Source organism: Leucoraja erinacea, chromosome 21, assembly GCF_028641065.1.
Source record: "Leucoraja erinacea ecotype New England chromosome 21, Leri_hhj_1, whole genome shotgun sequence".
In the NCBI taxonomy this organism is placed as follows: Eukaryota; Metazoa; Chordata; class Chondrichthyes; order Rajiformes; family Rajidae; genus Leucoraja; species Leucoraja erinaceus.
The window spans coordinates 3,262,959-3,274,718 of record NC_073397.1 but is presented as its reverse complement, the minus strand read 5'-3'; the positions used below and the strand labels follow the sequence as shown (position 1 = coordinate 3,274,718).

The following is an 11,760-nucleotide window of genomic DNA, read 5'->3' as shown; positions in this document are numbered from 1 at the left end:
AATATCCTGTCCGGTGGGGTCAGTGGGGAGCATCCTGCAGCCAGGGACGGGGTCAGGCGGTAGCTGCTGAGGGGGGGGGGGGGGGGGGGGGGGGTCAAGTGTCCTGCAGCTGGGGACAGCTTCAGGCAAGGGCTGGCTTGAACATCTTGTAGCTGGGGGAGGGTGATGGCTTCAGGGGTTGTTTCTCCTCATCTCCTTCCTCAAGGAACGTCCTTTAATTCTGAGGCTATGACTTCTAGCCATAGACTCTCCCACTCGTGGAGGCATCCACTCCACATCCACTCCATTCAAGCCTTTCACTATTCGGTTCACTAAGTTTCAATGAGGTACCCCTTCATCCTTCGAAACTCCATTGAGTACAAGCCTAGTGACATCAAACGCTCAGCGTATTTTAACAGTGTTGAGATTACATTGGGAGGCAGACAAAAATGCTGTAGAAACTCAGCGGGTGCAGCAGCATCTGTGGAGATAAGGAAATAGGCAACGTTTCGGGCCAAAACCCTTCTTCAGACATTGGGTGGCGAAAGTTAATCACAAAACTGCCCGTTGACTTCCTTGAAAACCTCCAATATTTTTTACTGACTTAACATTGCCAGGGAAGCTAGTACAGTATGTGGGATTTACCCCTTCACCATGCCTGATACAGTGATACCGGCTCCTCCTCCCCACGCCGCACCCCTGACACCCACCATCATCAGCAGTGTTGGTTTCAAACCTGCTTTTCCATGGATATGTCAATATGAACAACCTCTTCCCAACATCCTCAGGCTATAAACACTACAACTTGCATTAAGCACTGAACTACATAGACAATTATTATTATTATTGCACGATTATTGTTGTTTGTTTCTATGTGTGCTTGTGTGTATATATCTACAGCATATATATATATATATATGTTTGTGTGTGTGTGAATATGTGTATATAAACACGATCTTAGGTCCCCTTCGGTCATGGCTGACTATGGCTGTCTCCAGGGTGCTGATGGAGGACGCCTGTGCATGACTTTGGTTTACGTGGGGAGACTGGTGCACAGACAGCCACCCCACGGTCCTTGACAGATAGGGGTCAGGATCCAGGGGCATGGGATCCAAGACGACCGGAGACCCTTTTCTGCTGCAGCCTTCATCCGCCTTCCCAGCCGTTGTGACACTCCAGTAAGGTCAGCCATCGTCCTCCGCCTGTTCCACCTTTGAGGTCTTGGTTGGATTGCTCTTTGTCAGAGACCTCCCCCTCGACCTTACCGCCATCTGTGGCCCTACCAGGAGCATAGTTCCAGACGGCATCACTCTCAGGATCTCAGGTCCACACAAGCTTCCCCACCATGACAAGGTGACAATCCATGGAGAAGACACACACTGAACATTTTTACTTGTTTATCTAATTCAATGTGCAATGTTTACATATTCTGTTGTTTACATATTCTGTTGTGCTGCTGCAAGAACGCCACACCCCTGACATCCACCATCATCAGCAGTGTTGGTTCCAATCCTGCTTTTCCATGGACATGTCAATATGAACAACCTCTTCCCAACAGCCTCAGGCTATAAACACTACAATGACCTCCCAACCTCCACTTTCTGAGTATAGGGGTTGGGAGGTCATGTTGCAGTTGTATAAGGCGTTGGTGAGGCCGCATTTAGTGTATTGTGTTCAGTTCTGGGCACCATGTTACAGGAAAGATGTTGTCAAGCTAGAAAGGATACAGAGAAGATTTACGAGGATGTTGCCAGGACTGGAGGGTCTGAGCTTTAGGAAGAGCTTGACTAGGCTGGGACTCTATTCCTTGGAGTGCAGGAGGATGAGGGGTGATCTTATAGAGGTGTATAAGATAATGAGAGGAATAGATTGGGTAGATGTATGGAATCTCTTGCCCGGAGTAGGTGAATTGAAAACCAGAGCACATAGGTTTAAGGTGACGAGGAAAAGATTTACTAGAAATCCGAGGGGTAACATTTTCACACAAATAGTAGTGGGTGTATGGAACAAGCTGCCAGAGGAGGTGGTTGAGGCTGGGACTATCCTAACATTTAAGAAACAGTTAGACAGGTATGTGGATAGTTGTTTAAGAAGGAACTGCAGATGTTGGAAAATCGAAGGTAGACAAAAATGCTGGAGAAACTCAGCGGGTGCAGCAGGATCTATGGAGCGAAGGAAATAGGCAACGTTTTGGGCTGGAACCCTTCTTCAGACGTACATGGATAGGACAGGTTTGGAGGGATGTGGACCAAACGCGGGTAGGTGGGACTAGTGTGGGCAGGGACATGTGGGCCAACGTGGGTAATTTGGACCAAAGGACCTGTTTCCACGCTGTATCAACCTATAGTGCATTATTATTGTCTTTTCTGGTACACAGTTGACACGATTGTTATTTCTGCCTTTGCTGCAACAGAGGTGTAAATGACCTCTGAAAAATTAATAATACAAATCACAGGTTCTGCAAAAGCGTCCAAAATATGCGATAAGCAAAAAGAAGGAAGGAAAAACACAAATGAAGGAAGTGAAGGTAAAGCATATCAAGACGGGCAGACACACACTGGGGAAAATGAATGACTGCAAACCCATAAGTACTTCAGAGCAGTGCGGAATGTGATGTGGATGCTGTCAGAGGGAAGGTGTGGGTGGGCCAGACAGAATGGATCTGTTGGACATGTTGCTGAGTGGGAGGAAGCTCAGGTGGTGGATGAACAATTCCAGTAGTTGTTGCAGACACAAAACGCCTGTATCTGTGCGAAAAAAAATGGTAAGCATTCAACGAACCATATAATATAACCATATAACAATTACAGCACGGAAACAGGCCATCTCGACCCTTCTAGTCCGTGCCGAACACATAATCTCCCCTAGTCCCATATACCTGCGCTCAGACCATAACCCTCCATTCCCTTCCCATCCATATAACTATCCAATTTATTTTTAAATGATAAAAACGAACCTGCCTCCAACCTTCACTGGAAGCTCATTCCACACAGCTACCACTCTCTGAGTAAAGAAGTTCCCCCTCATGTTACCCCTAAAACTTCAGTCCCTTAATTCTCATGTCATGTCCCCTTGTTTGAATCTTCCCTACTCTCAGTGGGAAAAGCTTTTCCACGTCAACTGTGTCTATCCTTCTCATCATTTTAAAAACCTCTATCAAGTCCCCCCTTAACCTTCTGCGCTCCAAAGAATAAAGCCCTAACTTGTTCAACCTTTCTCTGTAACTTAGTTGCTGAAACCCAGGCAACATTCTAGTAAATCTCCTCTGTACTCTCTCTATTTTGTTGACATCCTTCCTATAATTAGGCGACCAAAATTGTACACCATACTCCAGATTTGGCCTCACCAATGCCTTGTACAATTTTAACATTACATCCCAACTTCTATACTCAATGCTCTGATTTATAAAGGCCAGCACATCAAAAGCTTTCTTTACCACCCTATCTACATGAGATTCCACTTTCAGGGAACTATGCACGGTTATACCCAGATCCCTCTGTTCACCTACATTCTTCAATTCCCTACCATTTACCAACAAAGTGACAGTAGTAATTAATTTGAATAGAATTATCTCTTCAAAGATATCAATGGAGGAGCCCTTTCATTTACAACGATATCAACCTGTAGGTGGTGGCAGGGTCCTCTATGAGTGTTTCTCCTCTGTTATTGACATGGAGAAAGACAAAGGGCTGCACAATGGCGCATCAGTAGAGTTGCTGCCTTACAGCGCCAGAGACCCAGGTTCGATCCTGACTATGGGTGCTTGGCTGTATGGAGTTTGTACTTTTTCCCCGTGACCTGCGTGGATTTTCACCAGGGATCTCCGGTTTCCTCCCACACTCCAAAGACGTACAGGTTTGTATGTTAATTGGCTTGGTGTATTGGTAAGATTGTCCCTAGTGTGTGTTAGTGTGTGGGGACTTGGTGGGTCGAAGGGCTTGTTTCCGCGCTGTATCTCTAAACTAAGCTAAACAAAACATGAAGCTTGGGAAACTTGGGACAGTTAATAGAGATGTCTGAGGACAGTCAGTATTATGGTTGAGGAGGTGCTGGATATCCTAAGGCGTTTGAAGGTAGATAAATCTCCCAGGCCTGATTAGACATATCCAAGGTTATTGTGAGAAGCTGGAGAAGAAAATGCCGAATTCCTGGCTGCAATATATGAATCACCATTAGCATGGGTGAGATGTCGAAAGATTGGAAAGTGGCCAATGTTGTGCCTCTATTTAAGAAGAGCTGCAAGGAAATGCCTGGGAATAACACACCAGCGAGTCTAACATCTGTGTTAGGGAGTTACTGGAGAAATTTATGTGTGACAAGATATATATATGCATTTGGATAGGTAGGGCTGATTAGGGATGGTCAGCATGGTTTTGTACAAAGGATATTGTGAATTGAATCTGATTGAGGTTTTACTTCGGAGTCACGTGAGTGACTTCGTGAAGAACCCCGCTTCCACGCATGCGTGTCATATCGCTACACGCATTGCAACGAGTCACACAGCGGGGAACGGCGTTCCCCAAGCGGGAGATTTGAAAGTCGGGAACAGCAGGTAAGCGACTCTGCGTTCCTTTTTTCTACTTACTTTTAGGTGGCTGCGGAAAGCCGGCGGGGAGACCCGTGGAGGGCGAGCAGCCAGCAGCAGCAACAGCACGAGTTTCCCTGGGGGGGGGAACAACCTGAGCCCGACTTTGCTCCCGCACCGGCAAAATTCACCTCTCGGCCGGGCGGGAAGCAAAGTAAAAAAGGTCCCTATGCCAGTCTCAAACGAGACTGGCTTGGGAGCAGTCGGTAGCAGCCAGCACAGAGGCTGCGGGACAGACAGCTCGGACCAGCGGTACCGGGGCTCGAAACGCTCAGCGAGTGCAGCGGCACTTATGGAGTAGGAACGGGACGTTCGGGCTGAAAACCTTCTTCACAAGGTAAGGGCCAGGGGATCCATAGGAACAGCCGGGGTTACCGGCTGCGGAACTGCCGCGAAGGACCAGGCCCGTGAACACCGGGGTCGGTCCAAGCGGCTCGAACCCGACACAGGGAACGACGGTCACCGGCGGGAGAAGGAAAGTCGGGAACAGCAGGTAAGAGACCCTGCGTTTTCCTTCAACTTACCTTTCTAGGTGCAGACATGGACCAGGTCCATGTAAGGTGCAGAAGGCCGGCGGGAGAACCGCGGAGGAGCGGCAGCAGCAGCAGTAGCAGCAGCAGCGGCAGCGGCAGCAGCAGCGGCAGCCGGCAGCTGCAGGAGCACTAACAGCTGCAGGAGCACAGGCAGCTGCAGGAGCACAGACAGCGGCAGGAGCACAGGCAGCAGCAGTGGCAGCTGGCACTTCGTGAGGAGCTGGCAACGGCAGGAGCAGCATGGGCACATCGGTTCCCGGAGAGGGAAAAACACCTGTGCCCAACTTCGCTCCAGCATGGTGAGAAAGTTCATTTCTCGGCAGCAAAGGACTTTGCAGTTGACTGGCTGCAATCTACTACAAGGGACCAGTATGTGAGTACCAGGGTCGGTCCCAGCGGGGTTTTAGTTACAATAATCGCTTCTCGGTTTTTTTTGGCTAAGATCAAGTGTAGTATCTGTTCTTATCAGTTTAATATCTGATACACCCCTTATCTAGGGACTATATATATTATATAAAAACTATAGTAGCTGTTATCATCAGTTTTAATGTCTTATATGTCCCTTATCTAAGGACCATATAAGTAGGAGTGCCCAGAATTGAGGGCATTAGAGTGGGGTTGACCGGCTGCAACGACCATAAGGGACCAGTACCGTCAGTACGGAGGTGGGTCCTAGGGGTCTTAGATAAAGGAGCAGCCAGGGGTGCTGAGAGCGTTGAAGCCAGGTTAAAGGAATAGATGGAATCAGCTGTGCCAGTTATCCTCCACACCGGCCATATCCACTTCACGGAAGGAAGGACAAAACTGGAGAAGGAGGACCATGGAACAGCGGGCAGCCAGCAGCAGCCAGCGGCACTTGGATCAACTGTAGTAGGATCAGCTGTGCCCGATGTCGGGCCCGCACCGGCCAGATCCATGTGACCGAGCGGTAGGCTAGACACAAATCAAACAAGGTAGTGGACTCAGAAGGGTCTGACTTTGCATAAAACCGCCGGCAACCAGCGCCCGAGAGGGCTGGAGCGGGAAGAAGCGGTGTATGGAGCCTTGCTCCAACGTGATAAAACCACAGCAGTACCTCTTTGAGGGCTGCACAATGCTTCTACCCCATCAGAGGGGAGCACTGTGGGTCAGTTCTGGGTTGACTTGCAAGAGGGGTCCGCAGAACAAAAGACAAGTGGGCAGCAGTTAAGCCCCACATGGGTACCCCGTGTGGGACCCTAGAGATCTCTAACTCTATAAAAAAGAGTAGGCAGGACCCTGATGGGCCAGAGCCTGGTAATACAGCGTCCCATGATCCTAACACAGCAGGGACTCTGCTGGACATGGTGGCCGATTACTTTAGCCAAGTCAAACATGGGTAGACTTGGATCCAGGATGGCAATAGTATTACTATATGTCTGGCCACATACGCCAACAAGAAAAATTTACAAACACTGGCCAGACATCTGCCACCTGGCAACGGTGAGGCATTACAGGTGCCCAGTGTAATCCAATGCATTTGGCAGCATATGGACGAACATCAGGAACCAGGACCTCAAGATCCAGAGAACCTTCAAGGGATTGACGGAAGGCATCATAGCATACACCAGCACCCTGGACTAAACGTAGGTAACCAAAGACCATCAAGACGCACTAGATCTGTTTAATAATATGCAATATGACCTGAACTACACGTGGAAGGCGGCCATTCAGCCAGCACTAGGACCCCAAAAATGCTACCATTTGCAAATAAAGAACCGTGTGTGGACTAAGCTAAGACACTGGGGCTCATCAAGGCCAGCGCAAGGGCCTATTTTGGAGCATGATACCAGCCACAGGCAAGGCCATAAAAAATGTGGCTCATACCAGTAGCAGTGTCAGAAATCAATATAACCTGCAGGATCCGTTTTAGGGTATGGCCAGGGCGGCCACCCTGGAAGATGCGGAAGCCTAAACCTCCCACACAACCCCGAACAAGAAATATTAAACCAGAACCTTATTTTAAAAAAACCAAGGAAATAACAAAACCACCGGTAACCATGGAGGTAGGTGGGTGGGGTTTCTTCTGTTAAATAGGGACCCACGAGGGTAGGGGAGGTTGCAACACTATAGTTATGTATGGTATATAATCACTACAGATTCATATAATCTCAGCAGTATTCAGGGTTATCTGATAGGGTTTTTCTCATCCCATTAACCACAGTACATCATACACCAGAAGGGCATTTTGTCCTTACATAAACCAAACAATCTAAAACCCACATGGTGCTACAAGAATTGTACACAAAATATGGGATTGAACATATTTATTAAAAATAAGATAGAGTAGGGTTGCAGGATTATCATTGATTTTAACCCTAAACACATTTGTTCTAGATATTCATTTTAGGATGAATGCTCTTATTATTCATAAAGACTTGGTGTCAGTTGCGGGTTTCTATATGGCAGGCATTGACTCAATAGAGGAACTTTGGCAATATAGAGCTTACAAAAGGGGCAATCATTAGCCCCAATATTATGTACTAAAATTCGTAAACCAGCTTGGCATTGTTATGTAAATAAGCCATAGGGTGAGGTTTTCCCCCGTTCGGACCCATCATTGGGGTACTAGGGAAAATTCAACTACACTCGGCATCTGGAATTTTCAGAGTACCCGACTGACCTTCTCAATCATGGTATTTCAGTCTTACAGGGGATGGTGTTAGAACCATGTTCCCTATGAACATTGCCAAAAAATTATTGATTTATCCAGTGACTGGAGGCAGTCATCCATGCCATAACACTTTGGATTTATTGATTTGTAGAGTCTAACAGACCCACTACACTGTCAGACAGGACGATGAATCTCATCTCATCTGCACTAAGACTGTCAACACGGAAGCAGTACCTTGGACACATCAAGAAATGGGGCATATACTGCTTGGACAACAATCTCGACCAAAAGGCCAAGAACATTCTGGCCGTATTGGAATTTTAACAAGCCTCCATTAGGATAATCGATGGAGCTACAGTGCCATCAATAGTGCCCCAAGTGCACTCTCCAATTACCTATCACAAGGATCGGAACGGCACGCGGTGGGAACGCACCCCTGGTAAGCTAACCAGGTACTCCGAAATCTGGGACATGGGTGTCGTTTTCTCAAACATGCTGAGGAGCTTGTAGCTCATAACAGCGTTGTCACCTCAGTAACAGACCAGGAAGATGGTTATGCTCATGGTGTTATTTACCGCACAACAAGTCCAGCCATTAAGCAAACTGAGCCTGGACTCCCTGATCATCTCACCGAGAAACTGGTGTTGTCATACAGGATTTAATAAAAGAAAACAGATCGGGTTCCTCGGGTCTAGGGTTTGATTTTATGGTACACCCATATGGCAAACGACTGTGTATAACAAGACACATCTAACAATACATAGCATATACTCAGAACATTCGAGGTCAGAGTATGGAGTTGTTTATCTCTTACAAGAAACTGCATGATAGGGTCACGACTCAAACTATTTCAAGGTGGCTCAAATAGGTCCTAAAAATGGCAGGAATAGACACTGATGTTTCAACTCTCATTCCACCAGGACTGCAGCAACATCTGCAGCAATATTATACAGGTACCCACAGACCAAATCCTCAGAATGGCAGGAGGGTCATTTTAAAAAAGGGTTTTTCCACAGGTTGTATAATAAACCAGTTAATTTGGAGCCATCATTGTATTAAGAAAACATTTTAGGTTCAACAAAATAATTTGGCCGATAGGTTACAGGGTTATGATTCTCAAATTTTAAAAAATGTTATATATTTTTTTTTTCGTTATACCACACAACTCTTTGTATAATTGTGTTTTAAAACTACTAATGATGCTCTCTCCCAATACCCAAGGCAGTTGTGAAGCATGGACTCGTTCCACGGCATGAGGTCACAGAGCTTTGAAATCTTCACGAAGTCACTCACGTGACTCCGAAGTAAAATAGTAAGATTAAACGAGAACTTACCAGTTTGAAGTTTGATCTGTATTTTATGAGGAGTTACGATGAGGGATTTCGTGCCCTCCGCTCCCACCCTCTTATGATCATATCAAAAACTGGTATCTCTTTGATAATCTTACTATGTTAGATCATTATAGGTTTCTGTGACCTCACACCGCTGCTTTGAAGAATGACACGCATGCGTGGAAGCGGGGTTCTTCACGAAATCCCTCATCGTAACTCCTCATAAAATACAGATCAAACTTCAAACTAGTAAGTTCTCGTTTAATCTTACTATTTTTTTGAAGAAGTACTGTAACAATAAAATCATATGTTGTCTACATGGGCTTCAGCAAGGCATTTGACAACGTTTTGCATGTTAGGCTGCTCTGGAAGGTTAGATTGCTTGGGATCCAGGGATAATTAGCTGATTGGATAGAGAATTGGCTTCATGGAAGGAAGCAGATGATGATGGTGGTAGGTTGTATTTTTGGACTGGAGGCCTGTGAATACACTTACAAAATTCTTAAGGGGTTGGACAGGCTAGATGCAGGAAGATTGTTCCCGATGTTAGAGAAGTCCAGGACAAGGGGTCACAGCTTAAGGATAAGGGGGAAATCCTTTAAAACCGAGATGAGAAGAACTTTTTTCACACAGAGAGTGGTGAATTTCTGGAACTCTCTGCCACAGAGGGTAGTTGAGGCCAGTTCATTGGCTATATTTAAGAGGGAGTTAGATGTGGCCCTTGTGGCTAAGGGGATCAGAGGGTATGGAGAGAAGGCAGGTATGGGATACTGAGTTGGATGATCAGCCATGATCATATTGAATGGCGGTGCAGGCTCGAAGGGCCGAATGGCCTACTCCTGCACCTAATTTCTATGTTTCTATGTTTCTAATAGTGTGCCTCAGGAACCAGTGCTGAGGTCCATTACTGTTTGTGGTTTATATCAATGACTTAGATGAGAATGCACAAGACATGAGTTTAGAGTTCCATCATGTAATCATGGAGAATGTCCAAGATATGAGTTAGAGTGAAGGGCAAAGCAGGCAAACGTAAGGAAGCTTGGCTGATGAGGACATTTGAGGCTTTGATCAAAAACAGGAAGAATGCATGGGACAGGTATAGGCAGCTGGGATCAAGTGCATCCCTGGAGGAGTTTTGGGAACTAAGGAGTAAACTGAAAAAGGAAATCAGAAGAGCAAAAAGGGGCCATGAGATAGCTGTGGCGGGTAGCATTAAGGACAATTCCAAAATATATTGTAAATGCATAAGGAGGAAAAGGGTAACGAGAGAGCAGGTGGGATCTCTCATGAATCAAAGTGGTCACCTCTGTCTGGAGCCACAGAAGATGGGCAAGGTCCTCAATGAGTATTTCTCCTCTGTATTTAGCGAGGAGAAAAGACAGTAGGAACTTGGGGCAGTCAATGGAAGCGTCTTGAGAGCAGTCAGTGTTACTGTCGAAGAAGTACTGGAGGTACTATCGTGTGTGAAGATAGACAAATCTCCAGGGACTGGTCAGATATATCCGAGGACATTGTGGGAAACTAGAGAGGAAATTGTGGGAGCCCTGGTTGAAATTTATGAGTCGTCCATATATACAGGAGAGGTGCTGGAAGACTGGAGGGTGACAAATGTTGTGCCTCTATTCAAGAAGGGCTGCAAAGCAAATGCTGGGAACTATAGGCCGGTGAGCTTTACATCTGTAGTTGGAAAGTTACATGAGAGTATTCTGAGAGATAGGTTGTACAGGCTTTTGGATGGGCAAGGGCTGATTCTGGATAGTCAACATGGTTTTGTATGTGGGAGGTTGTGTCTCACAAATCTGATTGAGTTTTTGAAGATGTGACCAAAAAGGTCGACGAGGGCAGAGCTGTAGATGTTGTGTACATGGATTTCAGTAAGGCGTTCAACAAGGTTCCGCATAGTAGGCTGCTCTGGAAGGTTAGATCGCAAGGGAACCAAGGAGAGATAGCTGAATGGATAGCAAATCGGCTTTATGGAAGGAAGCAGAGGGTGATGGTGGAAGATTGCTTCGCAGACTGGAGACCTGTGACTAGTGGTGGGCCTCAGGGTTCGGTGCTGGACACGTTACTGTTTGTCATCTACATCAATGATTTGGATGAGAACATTCAGGGCAAGATTAGCCAGTTTGCTGATGAAACAAAAATGAGTGGTTTTGCAGATAGTGAAGATGGTTGTGAAAGATTGCAGCAGGATCTGAATAGATTGGCCTAGTGGGCTGAGGATTGGTTGATGGAATTTGTATACAGAGACATGTGTGAGGTGTTGCAAGGGCAGGGCCTACACAGTGAATGGTAGACCTCTGGGAATGTTGTGGAGCAGAGGGATCTAGTACAAGTGTATGGTTCCTTGAAGGTCGAGTCGCAGGTGGATAACGTAGTCAAAAAGGCTTTTGGTACATTGGCCTTCACCAGTCAGAGAATTGAGTATAATAATAATAATAATAATAATAATAATACATTTTATTTATGGGTGCCTTTCAAGAGTCTCAAGGACACCTTACAAAAATTTAGCAGGTAGAGGGAAAACATGTAAGGAGAATGAAATAAATAGTAGAGACATGACTAGTACACAAAGTAAATACAGAATTCAATACAAAACACAATATGAGGCAATTAATGCACAGATGAAAAGGGACGGCATGTGGGGCTAAGGATAGGCAGAGGTGAAGAGATGGGTCTTGAGGCGGGACTGGAAGATGG

The 11,760-nt window shown here is 46.1% G+C and overlaps 1 pseudogene; it reads left to right on the top strand.

Annotated features, from left to right (window-relative positions):
* The first annotated feature begins 5,512 nt into the window (after positions 1-5,512).
* LOC129707606 (U2 spliceosomal RNA) lies at positions 5,513-5,622 on the top strand (annotated as a pseudogene).
* The last annotated feature ends 6,138 nt before the right edge of the window (positions 5,623-11,760 follow it).